Source organism: Miniopterus natalensis, chromosome 20, assembly GCF_054644295.1.
Source record: "Miniopterus natalensis isolate mMinNat1 chromosome 20, mMinNat1.hap1, whole genome shotgun sequence".
Classification (NCBI taxonomy): domain Eukaryota; kingdom Metazoa; phylum Chordata; class Mammalia; order Chiroptera; family Miniopteridae; genus Miniopterus; species Miniopterus natalensis.
The window spans coordinates 1092741-1118092 of NC_142100.1; the positions used below are offsets into that span (position 1 = coordinate 1092741).

Here is a 25352-nt window from a genome sequence, read left to right on the forward strand (position 1 = left end):
GTGATGAAATTCTATTGACATCCTAGAACCTCAGGCTAAAAGTAATAAGGTGAAAAGTAATAGGAATAAATATACATGTAGTATATTTATTATACTAAGTTCAGAAAATCAATTGCGTGAATATAAGCTGGAGAACAAACTTGACCTAAGTTTGAGAGTGTGTTCTTTCACTGGTCCCAAACTCCACATGTGTCAATAGTGTAATTCCATTGTTAAAACTTAGACTACATTAATTGAAATATATGCTCTAGAACAGGAAAGACAATAGTCTTAGTTTATTCGTGGTGTATCCATTGTGGTTTCACATTTTAAAAACAGCAAAACACACAAAAGAGTATAGAAAATGTATTGGCCAAGGTAATGAGAACTTGAAAAACATGTCATAAAAGAAATAGTTGAAAAAAATTGAGATGTTTAGTTTAAAAATGTCTTAGAGGGAAGATACAGTTATCTTCAAATATTTGCAGAGCTGTCATGTGGAAAGTGAGATGGATTTATGCCACTTTACTCCAGAAGTAGTGACGGGACCCACGTGTGAGAGTCAGGGAAGGAGACGGTCAGTGATCACAGGACTTTCTAACAACTGGATCCACTAACGATTGTCTCTCCAGCATCTACTCTTGTGGTTTGCTTTTGTTTCTTTGTTTGTTTGTTGTTTTTGTTTCTGTGTTTGTTTGATAATAGCATTTTAAGCTAGGCCTCTGACTGTCCAGCTGAAGGTTACATTTTCTGCTTTCTCAGTATGACCGTGGAGCTAGTTTCAGTGAGATATAAACAGAAATGACATGAACTGAAGCTAGCTAGTGGCCTTAGAAGGAAAAGAATGTGCCCTGTCTCTTCCCTCTCCCTCCCTATAGTCTGGAATGTCGCACAATGAATCTTCTTTCATATGTGGACAAATCTAGAATTTACAGAGCAACACAATGAAAGGAGATTGAGTTCCCAGTACCGATACAGAACACCATTTTCTCAGCCTTGGATTGCTTGAACTGTTAACTGAGAGAGAACTTCCCACCTGGTTAAAATTTCTACATGATTAAGTCACATATTTGGACCTTTGTTACATTAGTTGTAACCTATATATTAAGAAATAGAGCCCTGGCCAGTTTCGCTCAGTGGCTAGAGCGTCAGCCCGCAGACTGGTCCCAGGTTCAATTCCTGCCAAGGGCACGTACCTTGGTTGCAGGCTCAATCCGTGTGCGGGAGGCAACCGATCGATGTGTGCCTCTCACACTGATGTTTCTCACTCTCTCTCTCTTTTCTCCCTTCCACTCTCTCTGAAAAGCAATGGGAAAAAAATATCCTCAGGTGAGGATTTAAAAAAAGAAATAGAGATACCTTTCAAGTAGTGGTCTTCAGGAGGTCATCCTGAGTCCTCCCTTTTCCTTATTCCACTGTGTTTTCTCCAACACCAACAAGCAATTAACTCAGTTCTTACACTGCCCATCTGGAGATAGCATCAGCTCCCACAGGTTAAGGGCTTTTATGGACTTCATTACACAGGCATGACTGATTAAGTCACTGGCCCTTGGAGATTGAACTCATAAGCGCAGGCACGGCTGAAAGGGGCTTATTATGAATAACAAGACACTGTCACCTTTATGGTTCTGGAACTATTTCAGGAACCAAGGACAAAAGACCAAATACTATGACCAAAAAATGCTACCATTACTCCCGTTGCTTAAGAAAATCCAAGGGTCTGGGGAGCTATGTGCCAGGAACAAGAAGGAAGACCAAATATATATATTTCTTATAAACTTCAACATCATGCTCATTTTCGATCAATTGCTGTCTTACTGTCTCTGTGATCTAGTCACTTACCTTTGCCCGACTGCCACGTAGCTCAGGCTGCCGTCCTTTCTTGCCTCAGTTGCTGGAGAAGCTTCTGAACTAGTGCCTCTACCTCCATCCCTGTGCCACACAGCCTGTGTACCTCGTCTACCACATCTAAAATAATAGCTTATAAACCCAAGTCATAGCCTGTGCCTACTCGTCCTAAAAATCTTTCCATCGCTTCCCATTATATTTAAGGTAAGAGTCAATTCTTGCCTGGCCGGGCGTGGCTCGGCAGTTGAGCATCGACCTAGGATCCAGGGGACCGAGGTTTGATTCCCGGTCAGGGCACATGCCTGGGTTGTGGGCTCCATCCCCAGTCGGGGGCGTGCAGGAGGCAGCCGACCAAGGACTCTCTCATCATTGATGTTTCTATCTCTCTCCCCCCCCTCCATTCCTCTCTCTGAAATCAATAAAGATATATATTTTTTTAAAAAATAAAATGATTTAAAAAAAAAAAAGAGTCAATTCTTAAGATGCAGGATTAGACAAAATAAGGCTCCCTCCCCCTGCCTCCAAGATGTCTATATCCTACTCTCCGGAACCTGCGCATATGTTATCTGACATAGCAAAAGGTGCCTTGCAAATGTTGACTAAATTAAGGATCTTGAGATGGAAAAATTGTCCCGGATTTTCCCGGTGGGTCCTAAATGTAATCACAGGACCCTGATAAGTAGGAGGCAGGAGGAGAGAACTGGAAAAGGAGGCAGGAGCGAAGGTTGGGTGGTGTGCTTTGAATATGGAGAGTGCCACAATCAAAGAGGGCAGACAGCCCCTCGGCTGGAAAAGATAGGACCTTTGTCAATGCCTTCATTTTAGCCTTACAAGTCTCTTTTCAGACTTTATTCTTTCAGAACTTTAAGATAATAAATTGTGTTATTTTAAGGTACTAAATTTGTGGTAATTTGTTACTTTTAGAGGTAAGAACCCAACAAAGATGGCTTTCATTACCTGGTCTTCCTTGCATCCTCACCTCCTTTCTTTTGTCTTACTACTTTTTAAGTCTGACCTTTGATATAAATTCATTTGGGGAAACTTCACTGATCACAAGGACTGGGTTTGGTGCCCTTCCTATGGGCAGACTGCCCTGGCACTTGTACACATCACATCCTAACACTTAGTTTACTATATTCCTGAATTGTTTTGTTGAGAGTCCTCTCTGACCTTTGAAATGCATTACCAATCCTTTTCCTTGCAGAACTTTGTGTGCATCTACTAAGTCTCTTTTATATATATAATCAGCTTTATTATATATCTATTAGTTTTACTGAGATATAATTACATATCCTATAACTCACCCATTTAGACTACAAAATTCAATGGTTTTTAGTATAATCACAGTTTGTAATCAGCACTATAAAAACTCTAGATCATTTTCATAATCCCATAAAGAAGCTCTGGGCAGAGGATGGTGGCCTGGTAAACACAGTGCCCGCCCCGTCTCACCACCACATTGAAATTACAACGAAACTACAAAACAACCATCATTCAGAACCACCTGAAATCTAGCTGAATGGAAGTCCTACAACTACAAAATTAAAGAAGCCACATCAAGACTGGTAGGAGGGGCAGAGGTGCAAAACAGGCTGGTCAGACACCCACATGTGGTAGACTTTAATCAGGAGGGATATCTGAGCTGTGGAAGTCCTCCCACACTCCCCCAAACCCTGAGAAACAAGGAGTCTCAGCCTCACCCCAGACCCCTCAGCCCAGGGTTCCAGTGCTAGGGAGAGAAGTTCCCTCAATTTTGGGCTGTAAAAACCAGTGGGATTGTGGCTGAGTGAGATGGAGGGATATGGAGTCTCAGGGATTCCTCTTAAAAGGCCCATGCATGGAATTACTTGGATTTACTCCCTCTGAGCTCCAGTGTTGGGCAGCAGCTTGAAAGGAACCTGGGACATATGGGGAGGAGCTAAATTGTCTGGCATCAGGGCAAGATCTGGTGGGGGCCAGCTTTTCCCAGACAGAAGTGCTGGCAGAGGTCACTGTTCCTTTGCTGAGCCTTCCATGCCACAGAGCTGACAGGATGGACCATATCTGAATCTCCATCCACCTGGCTTACAGAGTTTGCCCCATCCTGTTGATTACTTGAAACCTTGCCCCACCTGATCTGTTTCCAGTGACTTTTCCATATGAATGGCCTGTCTTGGCTCATGCTTCAGACTTTCCTAAAATCTCTAAAACAAGCAGCATCTGGCCTCAGTGTGCTCTATACCTATCACTAAGTGGCCCCAGGTCCAGCACTAGTAGCAGCCTGCCTTGGTTCATGGCTTGGCCTCTCCTGGGCACCTCCAAGCCCAAAACAAGTAGCAGCCATCTGCAGATCACTCTGTAGTTAGTGCCAATGGTCCCAGGCAGGGAACAGGTAGTGGCTGACTTTGCTCCTCCCGGAAGGCCCCAGAGCCAGTGCACATGGTGGTCAGCTTCAGACCACAACAGATTATAACCCTACCACATCCACAAGTTACAGACTAAAGGGGTGGGCTTGGTGAGCACCAAAGCCCCACTGAAGCAAGTCCTGCTCCATAGGGTCAGCTCCTGAACAGCAGGTCTTCTGCTGTAGTCATGGCTGGTCCTCACAACCAATTGGCCTGGATGTCAATTCCTCCCAGTGACACCAACTGCAATCAAGGCTCAACTACAACAGAACAGTGCACACAGCCCACACAGGGATGCACCTGGAATGCCCAGATCAGGGGACTGGGGTGGCTAAGCCACTGGGACGTGCAGGATACCTACTACATAAGGCCACACTACCAAGTCTGAGAGACATAGCACATCTACCTAATACATAGAAACAAACACAGGGAAGCAGCCAAAATGCAGAGACAAAACAAACAAACAAACAAACAAAAAAAACTTTGCATATGAAAGAACAGAAGAAATTTCCAGAAAAAGAATTAAATGAAAAGTAAGCAAGCAAACTACCATATACAGCATTCAAAACAGTGGTTATAAGGATACTCAAGAAACTTAGGGAGAACAACAACATAAAAAAGGGCCAGTCAGAAAGGAAGGCTACACGAACTGAAATGAGGAATAATCAGCAAGGAATCAACAGTAGAGTAGAGGATGCCAAGACTCAAATCAGCAATTTGGAACATGAGGAAACAAAAACCACCCACTTGGAACAGCAAATAGAAAAAAGACTCCAAAAATATGAAGATAATGTAGAAGGAGCCTCTGGGACAACTTCAAGTTTACCAACATTTGCATCATGGGGATGATGGAAGGAGAAGAGAGGGAGCAAGAAATTGAAAACTTATTTGAAAAAAATGGTGACAGAAAATTTTCCCTAGCTGGTGGAAGAAATAGACTTACAGGTCCAGGAATAGCAGTAGGTACCAAACAAGAGGAACCCAAAGAGGCCCACACCAAGGCACATCATAATTAGAATACAAAAGGTTAATAGCAAAGAGAGAATCTTAAAAGCAGCAAGAGAAAAGCAGTTAGTTACTTATAAGGGAGTACCCATAAAATTGTTAGCTGACTTCTCAACAGAAACTTTGCAGGCCAGAAGGAAGTGGCAAGAAATATTCAAAGTGATGAAAAGCAAGGACCTACAACCAAGATTACTCTACCCACCAAAGCTATCGTATAGAATCAAAGGACATAAACAAAGTTTCTCAGACAATAAAGAGCTAAAGGAGTTCATCACCACCAAACCAGTATCACATGAAATGTTGAAGGGTCTTCTTTAAGAAGAAGAAAAAAAAGATTAAAAAATATGAACAATAAAAAGGCAATAAATACACATCTATCAACAATGAATCTAAAAATCAAAATAAACAAATAAGAAGAACAGAAACAGTCTCATAGATACAGAGAACATTTTGATGGTTGCCAGATGGGAGGGGGGTTAGAGGGTTGGGAGAAAAAGGTGACAGAATTTAGAGAACACAGTCAATAATCTAATAACTATGTAAGGTGTCAGATGGGTATGAGATTTTTTTCAGGTGATCAATTACTAAGTTTTATAATGTCAAATCCCTGTGGTATACACCTGAAACTAATATAATATTGTATGTCAACTGTCATTGGAAAAAAAAAATTAAAAAAAAAAAAGCTGTGGGCCTGTTGTCAGTCACTTTTCATTCCCTCCCAAGCCTCTAGCCCTAGGCAACCAGTCTTTTTTTTTTTTTCTTTGTCTATAGATTTACCTATTCTGGACATTTTATATAAATGTAACTACATAATCTATGGTCTTTTGGGACTGGCTTCTTTTGCATTTTTAAATATGCTCATCAATTGATGTACATTTTTGGCTATTATAAATAATGCTGCCATGAGCATTCATGTATACATTTTTGTGTGAGTATGTTTTCGTTTCTCTTGGGTACACACCTGGGAGTGTGATTGCTGGGTCATAGGTTAAGTCTAGGTTTACTCTCTCGTGGAACTTCCAGACTGTTTTCCAAAGTGGCCGCATTATTTAACATTCCCACTTACAATGTATGAGGATTCCCATTTTCCCTCACACTTACCAGCACCTGCTATTACCTGTGTTTTTATTATAGTCATCTTTGTGGGTGTAAAATGGCATCTAATTGTGGTTTTGTTTCACAATTTTCTGATGGGTAAAGATGTTGAGCTTATTGGACATTTGTCTCTCTTTTGAAGAAATTTCTATTCATATTCTCCGCCCTTTTTAAAATTGTGCTGTCTTTTTATTATTGAGATGTAAAAGTTTTAAAAAATATATTCTACATAAAAATATATACTGCATACAAGTCCTTTTTCGGATACACGATTTGTGTTATCTGCTGATAGAATAGTTTTACTTCTTTTTCTCCAATCTGGATGTCTTTTTATTTTAAATGTTTTGCTTAATTGCCCTGACTAGAATCTCCAACACAATGTTGAAAAGATGTGACAGGAGCAGACATCATTGCTGATCCCTAATCTCAGGGGAAAGCTTTCAGTCTTTCATCATTAAACTTGATGTTAGCTTGGGATTTTTATATACTTACCAGGTTGAGAAAGTACCCTTTTATTCTTAGTGTAATTGTTTTTATCATGTAAGTGTATTGGGATTTTTCAGTGTTTTTTGTTTTGTTTTGTTTTGTTTTGTTTTGGTATCAAATTGAGATTTTCATGGGGTTTTGGTCCTTTATTCTATTATGTGGCATATTACATTCATGATTTTCATTTGTTAAAACAATCTTGCAGTCCTGTGATAAATCTCGCTTGGTTCTGGTGTATAATCCATTTATATAACAGTGGCTTTGGTTCGCTAGTACTTTACAGAGGATTTTCGCATCTATATTCATAACGGGTGTGGTTTTGTAGTTTTGTTTTCTTGTGATGCCTTTGGACTGTGTCAGAGTAAAACCAGCCACACAGATGAGTTGGAGAGTGCTCCCTCCTCTTATATTTTGGGAAGAGTTTGTGAAGGGTTGATATTAATTTATCTTTAAATATTTTGTGGAATTCTTCAGTAAGCATATCTGGGCTTGGTACTTAATAATTTAAATGAATGAAGTCAGGGAAGTTAATGACCAGTCACTTCAACAGGGTAGCATATGAAACAGAGCCCGGTTCTTATCTCAGCCAGCCTAGAGGCTGCGGTGCCCAGCCTCTCTCACCAGCAACCTTCCTGTCGCCACCTCCACTCCAACACCATACACTCTGAAGAATCGAAAGAGTCTTTGAGGTATCACCCTTCACCCAAGGGTTCTTCAACAGCACCACAAGCCTCCAGGAATCTTACTTTTACATGCAGGCCTGTTCAGAGTGGTGTTCCTTCTTTCTCTTTTTTTTTTTTTCATGACACACACATGCATTCATTTTATTCACAAAACAGCCTGGTTTCCTAAAACAATACAAACTGCATGTTCATCAGCAGGAAGTTGGACATGGGCAAGGGGGCCCAAGCCTAAGGGGACCCACCCCCATGGGCAGGGGACCCACAAACAAGCCCTTTCTCCTCTCACCATCAGCCAGGCCAGAAAAAAAAGACCGACTTTCTCTAAGGGAAGCAGTTGTGGTCATGATCAGGACTATCGAGACACTGGCTCCCCAGATCTCAGTGACTAAACATACAGAACTCTCATTTTTGGAAAATCATTGTTGGGGTGGGGGGTCCCATTGTGGGGACTGTGGGTGTAGCACACCTGGCCTGGGCCCGGGGGCGGGGAGTCTGCTCCCTGCCCTCTGTGAGTTCCTCAAAGCGGCTCTGCCCAGGTGGATGGACTCAAGAAGTTTAAGTGAGGGTGGAGTAAAACTGTGCTAAATTACAGTAGTGCTTATTAGGAACTAGATTTCTAAAGGTTACAGAAAATGTATGTTCTCTGCACAAAAACGCATCTCCTGCACAGAGAACATTGACAAAGACACAGGGGGGAAGCTGTCCAGTCTCTGCCCAGGGAAGTCTCAGTACTTTATAGATTGGTCTTTACCTCTTTTTTGTTGTTCTTGGGAAAAAGCAGTTAAATTCTTTTTCTTCTTACACTAGGGATATGGAGATGTTTAAACAACATATATATATGAAATCTGTGAGAGAATATTTCTGGTTCTAGAGATGGTGCATCTGCTTGTCTTCCCCAATCCCTTTGGTGCGCTTTCATTATTGGAAAGTATTTTCTCTTTATAAAGAACAGCAATCAGATTCTCTACTAATTTTAACCATGGGAATTAGATGACAAGCAACAACTACTAAATGACAAGCAACAACTCTGTTTCTTCCTCCATACAACAGCTTTTCAAATAATTCCTAACAGTTTTAGTTCCCCCACTCCTTCCCCAGATGTTGTCTGAGTTTTCCCTAGTCATCTGTGTTTCCTAGTGATGCGGATGGCCCCTACCTTCAACTCTTTTGTCTTATGACCCTCAGAGTCATTAAAATATCCTTAGGCAATGGAAAGGAAAACAAAGGTATCATGGCATACGTTTGTTTTAATTTGCTAATTTAAAGGCCAGTAATAAAGTTATAGGACCAGAAAGACTGCGGCCAAGGTTATAGTAAAAAAGTAGGTATATAAGTCAAGGCTTTTTGTTGCAAGTGAAGATCCCATCTGGGACTTGCTTAAGCAAAAAGAGAATATCTCATCGGAGAGCAAAGAGCCTTCTTTCCATTTTGTTCCAGTCAGGAAAGTTCCAGTGAGGATTGTCCGTCCCTGCATCAGAGAGTCAGAGTTGGTAAAGGGAGGTCAGCTCTGCTTGGATCAGGTGGCTGAAGGAGGGCACAGCATGACCAGAGTAGAGGCGAGCACTCCTTCCAGAAGGAAAGGGTGCTGGGAAAACAACGTAAATGTGTCCTACAGTGGGTGAGCCAAAAGTAGAGACCATTATAATATTATAAGAATAAAGTTGTCCCTGGCTGGTCTGGCTCTGTGGTTAGAGCGTCGGCCTGTGGGCTGAAGGGTCCAAGGTTCAATTCTGGCCAAGGGCACACACCTCGGTTGCAGGCTTGACCCCGGTCCCGGTCGGGGTGCATGCAGGAGGCAACCAATCGATGTCTCTCCCCCCCTTCCACTCCCTGAAAAAGCACTGGGAAAATACCCTTGAGTGAGGGTAAAAACAAAACAAAAAGAGTAGTGTTGATAAGACAGCACCAACACTGAAAACCCTTTTCATTAACTAATCAGTACATATGGTTTTTTATTTTTTTAAGGGAGATAAGCAAATAATAAGGAAACAATAAGATGTTGAGTGTATTGAATCTTTAATTGATATCTACTAAATAAAATGTAATATTTTGTGGTAGACAAGAATTGTTTAAATACATTTTATGTTAAGTTTAAATATGTGTGCTTATGACATGAGTTAATGGATGTATGAAGGTACTTTGAAAATTAAAATAGAAACAATTTCTGACCACACTAAGGTAGAACAGAGCTGACTGCTGACGGGGTGGGACGGTTCTGAAGGGCCCGTTCGCTCTCCTGCCCTTGGCAGTGCTCCTGGGGAGGAGGCACACAGGTCATATTGGTGGGTGACACTCAGGCTGCATTTCTAATGCACTGTTTTCTCAAGCACAGGAAAACCCAGAGGAAGATGGTTCATTTGTCCAATTAAAGGTGGGCTTTCACTGAGTGCTGTTCCAGAGCCCACAGACCACAGGCATATACACATTAGTCGCTTCTCACAGCCAATAAGGTGCTGAAATGTCAGCAAGCAGTGCCGCAAAGTGGCTCTAGTCTCTGTGTGGTTGAAGCCTGGTAACAGCCCGAATCTGACCACACACACCTGAACAGTGTCCAAGGCAGCGCATGAGAAGAAGTCAGCCAGTGTCGGATCCGGGCCAGTCAGCTTTCTAAGAAACTGTGCCAGCAAGGGGCAGGGGAGACCCTTGCCAAGAGAACGCCTGCCTTCTCATGAAGACATAATGCATTGGCTGACTGCATGCTCCCACTGGCCCAACAGCAATGTCTCCTGCTTCTTCAAGCCTAGAAAGCAGTTGCTGTCACTGGGGTTCCTTGAGCTAAAGGAAGATCAATGTGGCCGCCCCATAGATAACTGGGGCTCTTTGGATAACTTGTTACATTTTCTCAAAGGACTTTAGTTGTTTACACAAAATAGAAAAATGCTGTTAAGCATTGAAACTTTTAAAAAAATACATGTCTTTATTGACTTCAGACAGAGGAAGTGAGAGGGGGAGAGAAAGAGATAGAAACATCAATGATGAGGGAGTCATTAATTGGCTGCCTCCTGCACATTTCCTACTGGGGGTTAAACCCACAACCTGGGCATATGCTCTGACCAGGAATCGAACTGCGATCTCCTAGATCATAGGTTGATGCACAACCACTGAGCCACGCCAGCCAGGCGAGCATTGAAACTTATGATATTGACTTTCTAAGGGGAAGTGCTGTAGGTCTTTTTAAATCAATCAGCAAATATTTATCAAGCAGTTACCACCTGCAAAGTACTGTGCTAACCTGTTGTAGATTCACAGCAGTGGTATAATTAAGCTGTACACAGCATGAGATTAACTATTTCATAAGCAATGTACCTAAGTTTATATATCAAATACACATTGTCTTCTTCAGAACAATTACTTCTTAGTCCAATGGTGTTATCTGTATAGAGAGAATTTTCAAAAATCTTTCTTTTGGGCATCACCACCAGAGCCTATAGTACATTTTTTTTTTTTTTTTTTTTTAGTACAGTATTTTCAGTGTTGCAAAGCTGCTAGGAATAGAGGTAAGATAAAATTGAGAAGATTGTTTTTTGATGAAAAAAGAAATAAAGTTCAGGGAAGCTTTATTCATAACAGCCAAAAACTGGAAACAACACAAATCCATAAGCTGATGAATGGGTAAAAGTGGTATATTCATACAATGAATATTATTCAACAATAAAGAGAAAGGAAATACCAATGCAGCTACAGCACGGATGAAACTTAACAACATTATGCTGCTTTGGGTCGGAACTTCAGTTGGTTGGAGCATCAACCCGATGCTCAGGGGTTACATGTTTGATATTCAGTTGGGGCAGGTACAAGAGGCAACCAATAAATGCATGTGTAGGTGGAGCAGTACATCAATGTTTCTCTCTCAAATCAATTTAAAAAAACATTATGCTAAGTGAAATAAGCCAGTCTCAAACAATTACATACTATTTGATTCTATTTATATGAAATATACAGAAAAGGCAAGTCTATAGAGACAGAAAGTCATTGCTAGAACTAAGGGTGGAAACAAGTGATGGAGATATTTTAAAATTAGATTGTAGTGAGATGGAGTTAAGCAAGTTATTAGAAATAGGCTTCAGGGTAATGGTTATAAAAATGCTCAATGAAATTAATGAGAACCAAAGACACTAAGGTCAAGGAACTCAGTGAAAACATGAAAAAAGAGCTAGATATGATAAATAAGAACCCAGCAGAAATGAAGAATACTATGTCTGATATCAAGAATACACTGGAAGGAATTAAAAGCAGGCTCAATGGACACTCAATCAGAGCAGCCAAAAGAAAAAACGCTTAAAAAGCATGAGGCTACTTTAAGGGAACTTTGGAACATCAAGCAGCAAAACAACATTCACATCATAGGGGTTACAGAGGGGGAGGAAAGTCAGCAAGGGATAGAGAACCTGCTGGGAGAAATATTGACAGAAGACTTCCCTAGGCCGGTGACAGAGAAAGCCACAAAAGTTCATGAAGTAAAGAGGGTTCCAAACAAGAGGAATTTCAAAGAGACCCACTCCAAGACACATCATAATTAAAATGGCAAATATTAAGGACAAATAGAGAATATTAAGGGCTGCAAGAGAGAGACAAGCAGTGACCTACAAGGGAAACCCCATTGGGCCAACAGCAGATTTCTCCACAGAAACACTTCAGGCCAGAAGGGATTGGCATGAAGTTCTCCAAGTAATGAAAAGCAAGAACCTGCAACCAAGACTGCTTTATCCAACAAGGCTATCATTTAAAGTTAAAGGTAAAATAAAAAGCTTCCCAGACAAAAGAAGGCTAAAGGAGTTCAGTACCACCAAACCAGCATTGCAAGAAATGCTAAAAGGACTGCTTTAAGAAGAATATTGAGAGAAAGGTACATCAGCATAAAGGGGAAAAATGGCATTAAATAAGTATATATCAATAGTAACCTTAAATGTGAACAGAATAATTGCTCCAATCAAAAGACATAAGGTAGCTGAAAGGATAAGAAAACAGGACCCATATATATGGTGTCTACAAGAGACCCACCTGAGAGCAAAGATTGACACAGGCTGAGAGTGAAGGAATGGAAAAAAATATTCCATGCAAATGGAAAGGAAAAAAAGCAGGAGGAGCAATACTTATTTGACAAAATAAACTTCCAAATAAAGACCATAACAAGACAAAAAAGGTCACTACATAATACTAAAGAGATCAATCCAACAGGAGGAAATAACCCTTATAAATATATATGCACACAATATAGGAGCCCCTAAATTTATAAAAAAATTCTTGGGGAACTTTAAAGGGGAGATTACCAGCAACAGAGTCATAGTGGGGGACTTTAACACCTCAGTGTCATCATTGGACAGACCATCAAGACAAAACATCAGCAGGGAAACACAGACCTTAAATTATGCACTAGATCTAATGGATTTAATTGACATTTACAGAACATTTCATCCCAAACCAGCAGAATACACATTCTTCTCAAATGCACATAGAACCTTATTAAAAATAGACCACATGTTAGGGCACAAGGCAAGTCTCTACAAATTCAAGAAGATTGAAATTATATCAAGCATCTTCTTGGATCACAATGGCACGAAGCTAGAAATCAATCACTAAAAAAAAACCCTCAGCCTGGCTGGGCGTGGCTCAGTGATTGAGTGTCAACCTAGGATCCAGGTGATCCGGGTTCAATTCTCGATCAGGACAGACGCCCAGGTTGCAGGCCCAATCCCCAGTCGGGGGCGTGCAGGAGGCAGCTGATCAATGACTCTCTCATCATTGATGTTTCTATCTCTCTCTCTCCCTCTCCTTTCTTCTCTCTGAAATCAATAAAGATATATTAAAAAAAAAACAAACTCAAAAATATTGAAACACATGGATGCTAATTAGCATGTTATTAAACAATAACTGGGTTACCAATGAGATCAAGGAAGAAATCAAATACTTCCTGGAAAAAAACAAAAATGAACAGACAACAACCCAAAATCTATGGGACACAGCAAAAGCAGTCCTGAGAGGAAAGTTCATAGCAGTACAGGCCTACCTCAAGAAACAAGAAAAAGATCTAATGAACCATCTAACACAACAACTAAAAGAATTAAAAAGAGAACAACAAGAAAAGCCCTGAGGAAGTAGAAGGAAGGAAATAATAAAGATCAGAGCAGAAATTAATGACATAAAGGCTAAAAAAACAATACAAAAGATCAAGAAAACCAAGAACTGGTTCTTTGTAAAGATAAACAAGATTGATGAACCTTTAGCCAGACTCACCAAGAAACAAAAAGAGAGGACCCAAATAAATACAATAACAAGCAAAAGAGGAGATATAACAACGGGCACAACAGAAATACAAAGGATTGTAAGAAAATACTATGAGCAACTATATGCCAACAAACGGGACAACCTGGGTGAAATGCACAATTCCTAGAAATATACAATCTTCCAAAGCTGAATCAGGAAGAATCAGAAAACTTGAACAGGCCAATAACAACTAATGAAATTGAAGTAGTAATCAAAAAACTCTCAGCAAACAAAAGATGTATTTACAGGGGAGTTTTACCAACATTCAAAGAAGAATTAACACCTATTCTCCTCAAACTATTCCAGAAAATTCAAGATGTGGAAAAACACCCAAGCTCTTTTTATGAGCCCAGCATCATGCTAATCCCCAAACCAGATAAAGAGACTACAAAGAAAGAAAACTACAGGCAAATATCCCTGATGAATATAGATGCTAAAATCCTTAACAAAATATTGCAAGTCAGATCCAGCAATATATTAAAAAGACCATACACCATGATCAAATGGGATTTATCCCGGGGATGCAAGGCTGGTATAATATTCGTAAATCAATAAGTGTGATACATCACATACACAAAATGAAGGACAAAAATCATATGATCATATCAATAGATGCAGAAAAAGCATTCAACAAAATCCAGCACCCATTTCTGATAAAAACTCTCAGCAAAGTGGGAATAGAGGGATCATACCTCAACATAATAAAGGCCATATATGGCAGACCTACAGCCAACATCATACTCAATGGGCAAAAACTAAAACAATTTCCCTTAAAAATAGGAACAAGACAGCATTGTCTGCGTTTGTCACTCTTATTTAACATAGTAATGGACGTCCTTGCTACAGCCATCAGACAGGAAGAAAACATAAAAGGTATCCAAATTGGAAAGGAGGAAGTAAAACTGTCATTATTTGCAGATATATGGTATTGTACATAGAAAACCCTAAAGAATTCTACAAAGTACTACTAGATTTGATAAACGAATTCAGTAAGGTAGCTGGATACAAAATTAACATCTGAAAATAGACAGCATTTTTATACACCAACAATGATCTCTCAGAAAGAGAAACAAAAAAAGATAGCATTTACCATTGCAACTGAAAAACAAGATACCTAGGAACAAACTTAACCAAGGATGTAGAAGACCTGTACTCTGAAAACTATAGGACACTGAAAAAAGAAATAGAGAAAGGTATAAACAAGTGGAAAATATACCATGTTCATAGATTGGAAGAATGAACATCATTAAAATGTCCACACTACCCAAAACAATCTATAGATTCAATGCAATTCCTATTAAAATACCAACACATTATTTCACAGAGCTAGAACAAATATTCTAAAAATTTATGCAGAACCAAAAAAGACCCCAAATAGCCACAGAAATCTTGAGAAAGAACAGAGTTGGAGGGATCATTTTACCAGATATCAAACTGTATAAAAAACTACTGTAATCAAAACAGCCTGGTATTGGTACAACAGACATATAGATCAATGGAACAGAACAGAGACCCCAAAAATAGATCCACACTGTTATGGTCAGTTAATATTTTACAAAGGAGGCAAGAGCATACCAATGAAGTAAATACAGTCTCTTCAATAAATGGTGCTGGGAAAATTGGACAGGAACATGCAAAAAAATGAAACTAGGTCACCAACTTACTCCATACACAAGAATAAATTCAAAATGGATAAAAGACTTAAATATAAGTCACGAAACCATAAACATCTTAAAAGAAAACATAGGGAGTAAAGTCACAGACATCTCACATAGTGGAATTTTCACTGATACATGTCCTAAGGCAAGAGAAACAAAAGAAAAAATAAACAAGTAGGATTACATCAAACTAAAAAGGTTCTGCACAGCAAAAGAAATCAGCCTCAAAATACAAAGGAAACCCACTGTATGGGAGAACATATTGGCCAACAATGCATCTGAAAAGGGGCTAATTTCCAAAGTGTGCAAAGAACTATTGCAACTGAACAAGAGGAAGACAAACAATCCAATTAAAAAATGGGCAAAGGACCTGAATAGACAATTCTCCAGAGGGCATACGGATGGCCAAGAGACATTTGAAAAAACGCTCAATGTCGCTAATCAGAGAGATGCAAATCAAAACCACAATGAGGTATCACTTCACACCTGTCAGAATGTCTACCATCAACAAATCAACAAACAACATGTGCTGGCGAGGGTGTGGGGAAAGGGGAGCCCTAGTACACTGCTGGTGGGAATGCAGACTGGTGCAGCCACTATGGAAAACAGTATGGAGGTTCCTCAAAAAATTAAAAATGGAGCTGCCGTTCGACCCAGTGATCCCACTCCTAGGAATGTATCCTAAGAATCCTGAACCATTCATCAGAAAGGATATATGCACCCCGATGTTCATAGCAGCACAGTTTACAATAGCTAAGATCTGGAAACAGCCCAAGTGCCCATCAGTAGATGAGTGGATAAAAAAGCTGTGGGACATTCACACCATGGAATACTACGCAGCTGTAAAGAAGAAGAATCTCGTACCCTTTGGGACGGTATGGATGGTCCTGGAGAATATTATGCTAAGTGAAATAAGCCAGGCAGCGAAAGACAAATATCACATGATTTCGCTTATACGTGGAATCTAAAGAACTTAATAAATTGATGAACAGAATAGATTCAATGACATGGAAGCATGGATGAGACTGACGAATGTCAGAGGGATGGAGGAGGGCGGGTGGATGGAGGGGGAGAGAGTAACCAAAGAATTTATATGCATATATGCACAACCCAGGGACATGGAAAATGGTGGGGAGAGGGACTGGGGAGGGGGAAGGAATGGGGTGGAACGGGTCATTGGGGAGAAAAAAGGACATCTGTAATATTTTAAACAATAATAAAACTTAAAAAAAAAATTAAATAGATAAATAAAATTTTAAAGAAAAAAAAACACAATGAGGTAACACTTCACACCTGTAAGAATGGCTGCCATCAATACATCAACAAACAAGTGCTGGGGAGGGTGTGGAGAAAAGGGAACCCTGGTGCACTGCTGGTGGGAATGCAGACTGGTGCAGCCACTATGGAAAACAGTGTGGAGTTTCCTCAAAAAATTAAAAATGGCACTACCATTTGACCCAGTGATCCCATTTCTAGGAATATATCCTAAGAATCCCGAAACACCAATCAGAAAGAATATATGCACCCCTATGTTCATAACAGCACAATTTACAATAGCTAAGATCTGGAAACAGCCCAAGCGCCCTTCAGTAGATGAGTGGATAAAAAAAGCTGTGGGACATTCACACCATGGAATACTATGCAGCTATAAAAAAGAAGGGTCTCTTACCCTTTGAGACAGCGTGGAGGGACATGGAGAGTATTATGCTAAGTGAAATAAGCCAGCCTGAAAAAGACAAGTATCACATAATCTTACTCATATGTGGAATCTAAAGAACAAAATAAACTGATAAACAAAATAGATCCAGAGACATAGAAGCATGGAACAGACTGACAAATCTCAGAGGGAAGGCAGAGGTGGGTGGGTGGATTATAAGGGATTAACCAAAAAACTTATATGCATATATGCATAATCCATGGACACAGACAGTAGTGTGGTGAAGGCCTGGGGCAGGGGGGGTGTAGAAGGGGCAACGTGGGAGAAAGGGGGACATCTGTAATACTTTCAACAATAAAGATTAATTTTAAAAGTTTATCATTAAATTGAAACTATCTAGCCCTAGCCAGTGTTGCTCAGTAGTCAGAGTGTTGGCCCTTGCACCAAAGGGTTATGGGTTCATTCTCCAGCCCTGGTCAGGGTAGCTGTGGAAGGCAACCAACTGATGCTTCTCTCACATCGATATTTCTCTCTCTCTCTCTCTCTCTCTCTCTCTCTCTCTCTCCCTTTCTCCATCCCTCCTTTCCACTCTATCTAAAAGGAATGGAAAAATATCCTTGGGTGAAGAATTAAAAAAAAAAATTGAAACTATCTAGTAGATGTGTTATGAAAGACAGCTTTCAGAAAATCCCTTCACTGAAGAAGAAGGGGCAGCATGGAATTATCGCAGAGGAATTATGAATAATATGGCGATGGCCTCTTTTCATTCTGGCTTTTTGGCTTTATGCCCAACAGAAAATAAAGGCAGATTGAGGAACTGAGAGTATGCAAGAATAAACATACGAAAGTAATAATTGTTCATGACCAGTCTGTGCCAAGACACTTTCTTTTTCTGTCTCACAGGTGTGTCTCTAGGTACTATCTAGGGCAGCGGGAAGTTAAGCTGGGGAGATGGTTCAATGCACTGCCCCTTTCAATTTTAAAATCTAGACTGTAACCACCAGGTAGGTTGTCACCCCCAATCAATGGTCCACCCTGAAGTACAAGGAGTTCTGAGAGCAACCAGGCAGAGAAAGTGACCTCTGGCCTCTCCTCAATGCTATCGAACCCATAGTGCTCCTTTTCCCAAACTGAATACACATCGAACTCCACCAATGTTAAACCCACTTTTGATGGGAAAATTTAGAAAAATCTTCAGCCAAGTGGACTTAGAGACTAGAGTGGGTAGTTGTTCTCAAGCCTTCCTTCTGAGAAGTGCCTTTTTCTCACACTACGTGGTTATCGAGAGCATGTGTCTTCAGCTAACCAGAATACCCCATCCTATTGGATATACCAAGACTGGCATATGACCTCACGGGGTCCTCTTCAGGAACTTATGCAGACTAAATGATATGCTAAGATGAGGTTCTCTCTTCTCTCTTTACCTTTCAGGATGATACAAGCCAGGGCCAACTGGTGATCATCTTCACTGTCATCTGGAGAGAATGTGCCTGTAGAAGCAAGAGACAGTGAAAACATAGTCCTTATATTGTAATTTGAACCCTAAATCCAGCTGGGCCTGAAGTCAGGTCACCTCTTTGACTTCTTGATTATAGAAGTGTAATATTGTGATTTATAAGAAGATATAACCATGCACTGCATAACAACATTTCAGTCAATGACAGACTGCACATATGATAATGGTTCCATAAGTTTATAATGAAATGGAAAAATTTCATCAAGTGGTGATGCCGTAGCCCTGGTAAAGTGTCAGTACAACACATTACTCAGGTTTGTAATGACGCTGTGTAAACAAACCTGCTACACTGCCAATAGGATAAAAGTCTAGCTCAGTCAACAACATACAGTATTTAATACTTGATAATGACAATAAGTGACTATGATACTGGTTTGTGTATTGACTATGCTATACTTTTATCATTATTTTAGAATGTGCTCTTTCTACATGTTTAGAAAACCGTAAGACAGCATGCTGTGTTACGACTAGGGCGGCTTCATACATCCTGTGCTTACTACATGTCTTGACGGCATCATTTTCTCTTGTGCTTGATTTAATCTCGTGTTGTTTTGTACAATAATATGCTATAAAGGCTTATAGTGTAGGAGCAATAAACTATAGGTGTGTAGTGACTATACCACCTAGGTTTGCACAAGTGCACTCTGTACTGTTCACACAACGACAGGGTTGCCTAAGGATGCATTTCTCAGAACATATCCCCATCATTAGGTGGCACATGACTGTATTGATTTGGTCTTTGTCTCTATTTTTTGGCACAGAGTTTCTAAAATCCTTGGAATTTCTTAAATGATAACAGAGATAAAGCTATATTTTGTTATTTATAACAAGATCTTTTTGCCCGGCCGGGCGTGGCTCAGCAGTTGAGCATCGACCTACAATCCAGGCGATCAGGGTTCGATTCCTGGTCAGGGCGCATGCCTGGGTTGTGGGCTCCATCCCCAGTCGGGGGCGTGCAGGAGGCAGCCGATCAATGACTCTCTCATCACTGATGTTTCTCTCTCTCTCTCTCCCTCTCCTTTCCTCTCTCTGAAATCAATAGATTAAAAAAATAATAATAAAATAAAAAAGATCTTTTCAGCCACACTTAAGTTTATATTAATCAGGTGACTTTGGAAAGCCCCTATAGTTGCCAGGGGAACCAACCATGCGATCAGATGACTGAAACTCCCCAACCCTCTGACTTCCAAGGAGGAGAGAGAGCGTGGTGATTAAATTAATCACCAATAACTAGTGATCTTATTAATACCGCCTATGTAATGAAGCCTCCATAAAAACCCAGGAGGATGGGCTGGGAGAACTTCTGGATTGGCGAACCAGAAATTATGAATATGCAGGAGGATGGTGCATCCCGGACTTTATGGGGACAGAAGCCCTTGTGCTCAGGGCCCTTACAGACCTCACCCTCTGTATTTCTTCATCTGCTATTCACTTATATCTTTTAATGTCTTTTGTAATAAACCAGTAATCTAGCAAGTAAAGTTGTTTTTCTTTGATTCTGTGAGATGCTATAGCAAATTCAGTGAACCCGAGATGGTCATGGGAACCTCTGATGTATAGCCGGTTGATCAAAAGCACACGTTAACAACCTGGACTTGCGATCATCTGAATGGCTGGGGGGAGGGAGGCAGTCTTGGGAAACAGCCTTTAACCCATGGGATCTGAAGAGGCAGAGCTAAACTGAACTGCGAACACCCAGCCGGTATCGCAGAATCACTTGTGGTGGGAAAAGTACTTCAACCCCTCCATTTGGGGACCGGGAATGTGGTAGTCGTGGTGAGTAGAGGAGGAAAACAGATTTTCCTTTACAAAGAAGCCAACAAATTCCCTTAACACTTAACCTAAGTTTTAGTTTCTAGACTTACATTCAAAAGACTCCTGACTAATACCAGAGGAGAGGGACAGCGGGAGATCAAGCATTATGCCTATTTTAATTTATTCCCTCTGTACTGTTGAGCTGCTATAACAGAATGCCATAGACTAGGTGGCTTATAAACAACACTCGTTTCTCACATTTCTGGAGACTGGGCATTCCAAAATCAAGGCACCAACAGATTCATTGTCCGGTGAGGGCTTAGGTCCAGGCTCCTAGATGGCCAACTTCTTGCTGTGTCCTCACATGGGAGAGGGCCAAGAGAACTTTCTGTGACCTCTTTTTATCAGGAAAGACACTAACCTCATTATAAGGGCCCCTTTTAATGACAAAATGACCTCCCAAAGGCCCCACCTCCAAATGCCAGCACATTGGGGATTAGAGTTCAGCATATAAATTGAGGGGGAAGGAAAGGGGAGGGACACACAACCACTCAATCTATTGCAACCATCTACCACGAGTTGGACCTTATTTCTTAGATATAAGAGGGTGGCACTTATGGACATTCCCTCCACCCTACTGCTCTCTCTTCTAATTTTTATTAGCCTTGTCCCTTAACCCCTTTCTTCTCCTTCCCTATCCAACCCCCTTTTCTTCTGGAATCCACCTACTTCCCGGAAGAAGTAGTCACATTTTAGTCCCTGTAAGCTTTGCTCTTGTACAGAGTAAATTTCACACTCAGTCTTCATGGGCAGGTGGCGCCGTGCCTACTCTCAGCGCCGCTGCTCTGCAGCGGGGCAGAGTCGGGAGTCAGAGCTCGCCCGCTTCCCCTGGAAAGGAGGCAGGTTAGTATCAGTCTTGATAGGTGAAAAAAGCAGACACAAAAGAGTACATACACTGAATGATTTCACTTATGTGAAGTCCAGAAAGAGGCAAAATTAATCTATGGGAACAGAAATCAAAATTGTGGTTGCCTGTGGAGGGAGGGGTGGGTAATAGAAAGGAGCGTGGAGAAATTTTCAGTGTGCTGGCAATTTCTACAACTTGATGGAGCCACTGGATACACAGATAATTGGTCACAACTCACCAAACTACACTTAAGGTCTGTGCATCTTACTTTATGTAACTATACCCCAATTAAAATAAAGTTAAATAAATAAAAGGATACAATTGGTTGCCTCTCCCAGTGTTATGCTCCTTCACATTGGAAGTATTCAAGTTTGATTCCATGCTTGCCAGAGACGCTGTGGACGGTTCGGTGTGAGTCATTGTCAAACACTGTATTCTAAGACCCTGACATATGTGATCCTGAACGAAGCATTCATTTCAGAAAAGGCAAAACTTGCCTTATCTTCTATCTCAGAAGGTAAGGATAAATAAAATATATAAACATCTGCTTAGAAACTAGATAAGGAAATTAGATGAGAAAACAGATAAGGAAATTTATGCTACCAAACACTTTGAAGTATTTTACAATGTTTATATTTTTCTTTTCTGAAATTCTTTCCCTATCTAGCCTTCTCTCTACTTCCCCTCTGACACCCCAGCCCTTAGTCATTCTGTTTCTGAATCTTAGAGTGTGGGTTGTTTGCACATTTCCTTTGCTAAACATCCTCCCACCACCGCTTCTCATCAACTCTGCCCTCTTGAAGAGTCTGCAGAGTCCACAGCACCAGCGAGACTTCCCTATAAGCATCCTCCCAGAAGTGTAAGCTCTGTGTCTACCCAAGGGGTATCTACAGCACAACATTCACCCTGGGCTAAATGATGCCAAGGTTCCTTCCACCTCAAAGATTCCAGTTCTTTAAACATGTGATGCCAGACTATAAAAATGAAGAGAAACAGTCAAGCTGTCAGCAGTAGCATTTTCATCAGGTTCCGTGTGAAGTGAACTGAATGAAAGAAAATGACTTCACAGCTAGTAAGTGATAAAAGACTTCACAGCTAGTGAGTGATAAAACAGGGCTTCATTTCCAGGTCTGCTTGACTCCAAAGTCCATGCTCTTAATCACTACACTCTACTGTGTCCCAGAAAGAAATTGCCAAAATCATTTTGCCCTTTCTCTTGATTCCAGATACTCCAACCAGCCCAAGCTCCCAAGCTCACCAACTGACCAAACCGACCACTATTTTCAGGTTATCTGACAAGAGGAGCCTACAGCACTCTTCAGTGACCTGTTTCAGTGTCTCTGCTGTCTTCAGCCAGGATAATGTTCTTCGTACTTAACCTGAGTCCTCTCTACTCTTGTTTTATCATTAGTTGATGAGCTTAAGGCTCATTAATACTAATACTTTCAGTGGAAGCAGAAGGATGCAGAAACTGCTCTGTGAGAATTTTTAAAATACTGGTTCTTCCGCTATGTGTGTTTTCTCAGGTTGCTATCACAGTGTACTCTAAAACCATGTACAGGGATACTGAGGAAGGGACATGGTGAGTCAAGAAGCAAATGTTCATTAAAGAGAGTGGGAAATGGGTTCATTCTCACTAAGGTGTAAGCAGAGTAGACCATGGAGTATGTTGTAACATGAAGGTATGGTTGATCCAAAGAAAATACAAGGGACTAATCTAGCAGACATAGAAACTAGATAGGAAACCATAGCAAGTTATGCTGAAGTTTTGCAACAGTTTCTCCCCTTCGTCGCTTTGTCTAAATAAACCAAAACCATGCCAAACATATGCAGTACCCAGTAGGAACTCATTTCTCCATCCCCTCCTATTCTCTTTGGTGCGTGTGGCTGTGTTATGGGGAAATCCTTGCTTTCAGAAACAGTGCTGTGAGAGGCCAGATTATGGGTCCCTCTTGCTCAAAAGCCTGACCTCAATCCTCCGAGTTGCAGCCCAAGGTGACTCAGGCCACTGAGCTGGGGAATGGGAGGTTTTAAAACTATGATCCAAAAGCTGGTAAGGGACAGAGCATATATTGAGAACTGCATCCATAACTTAGCAACAGTTAGTTGGTGAGTTTTTCTTTTACTCTCTTTCCATTTTTTCCAATCAGATGTGAGAAATGAGACTCAAGACAAGGACATTGTTTATAGAGAACAGAACAGAAAGAAAGAAACAATGCATGGAGTGTTATCCGGGGCAAAGCTGAGCAAAGAATTATGGTGAGACATTCTGGTCAAGGTGAGCCCTGTGAGGTGAGATACAAGTAAAAGGAAAGAGAATGAGCCAACTGTTTGTAACACCTGCCTCAGGTGGTTTGTAAGGATAAAGAACAGAAACTGAAGTAGACTGACATGTTTACACTTTCACTGCCAGTTTAAATGAACACATCAGCTCCAGCGTCTTGCCTCCTTGCCTATACGACATATGCTTTGCACAAGCCCAGAAACAGGAGCTAGGTTTTCCGACTGTTGCTCAAGTTTGTAACGTTTCCAAGCTTACCTCAGGGCAGATGTCTGTTGAGCAGACGGGATTGTGAAATTTCCTGAGGAAGCCTTTGGCTACAACAACAAACAGGCCACCCAGAGGTGGGGCCAGGTGGGACTGCATTTGAGCTGGGAGGGACTTTCAGCACTTGCACCTCAGTGTGCCAGCTGGTTATGGAAGGAGACCAACACTGTGGGCTGGTTCAATTTGGGTCAGAGGCCTTTTTGAATTTAAATGATCCGGAGAGAGATGGAGAGGATTATAGCAGTCAGACCGACCAACTACTTAGTCTACTACAGGGATCTGCACTTGGGGATTCCCCAGATCTAGGAGCTGGTTCTTAATTTGGAAGGCTCAGAAACTCAGTTTTATCACAAAGCACGTGCCCTAATTTGGGTCCTAATCAATTTCCTGGCTATCATCCATTTGCCTTTAAGACAGTCTCGTCCCTTCTCACCCTGCTCTGTGCTCCCAGAGGCTGACCGTATGCACCACGTCAACAGAATCTTGGACCCTCTGGCTTTCAGCTGTCTTTGGCCCATTGGAGGCACTAGGAGATCATAGTGTGGCAAAGAAAGGAAGTCAGGGGGACTATCTCCCCAATTTCCTACCTTCCAGGAAGCTGTGGGTAACCATGTCCCTGTGCCGAAGGCCCCAGCTCCTGTGGGCAGCCGCCTTCCATACAGCTCCCCTCTCTGGCTTCTAGTAACCTCTTCTCTGTGTCCCTTCAGGCCTAAGGGAGGTAAGAATTCCCCCCAGTCATTAGGCTCAAATACCACACTATTTCTTGCAAACTTTTCACACTTTGTAAATGCAGCTTTATTAAACTCTCCTTAAAATATCCTACTACATGTGCCATTGTAGACCACTTATGATATTCAGTCAGCCAGATTGATATTCAACCGACACCTGTCAAACTGAAAGCAAATTTATATTCCATCTACAATTTTATCTTGAAATAAAAATATGTTCAAAGAGAACTTTCAAAACTCTTAATTTTATCCTGTGCACTATGCCTCCAATTTAAAAAAGCTGCCTTCAGATGGATGGTAGTGTAAGGTAATATTATTAAATATGTATAGGTGTATATATGTTTGCTTTTTTAGTCAACTGTGTGAGAATATAAAACTAAAACTGTATTAAAATAGGAAAATAAGAAGAGTAACTGAATATTAATAGCTGATAGTACAGTAATTCAGAGCACAGGCTGTAAAGTTAGAGATTAAAATCTACCATCTCTTAGCTGTGTGGTCTTTGGAAAGTTACTTAACCTCTCTAGGTCTTGTTTTTTCCAACCCTAAAATAGTCATAATAATTGTACCAACTTCTTATGGTTGTTGTGAACATTAAATGAGATAATGTACATAAAATATGAGTACGTTGAGCACTCAAAATGCTAGCTATTATACTATGTGTTGAAGTTCCAACCCTTAGTACCATGAAATGTAATTACATTTGGAAATAAAGTATTTAAAGAGGTGATTAAGTTAAAATAAGACCTTTAGGTTGAGCCCTAATCAAATGTAATTGGTGTCCTTATAAGAATAGGCACAGATACCAGGGGTGAGTGTACCCAGGGGGATGACCATAG

General features: G+C 40.8%; 1 long non-coding RNA gene across 1 annotated transcript; it reads right to left on the reverse strand.

Moving 5' to 3' along the window:
* Nucleotides 1-1926: 1926 nt before the first annotated feature.
* LOC148090767 (uncharacterized) lies at nucleotides 1927-18505 on the reverse strand. Its single transcript, XR_015716208.1, has 3 exons — nucleotides 18484-18505; nucleotides 17072-17128; nucleotides 1927-1947 (listed from the first exon to the last, which is right to left on the reverse strand). It is a non-coding gene; the product is annotated as an uncharacterized LOC148090767 (long non-coding RNA).
* Between the last annotated feature and the right edge of the window lie 6847 nt (nucleotides 18506-25352).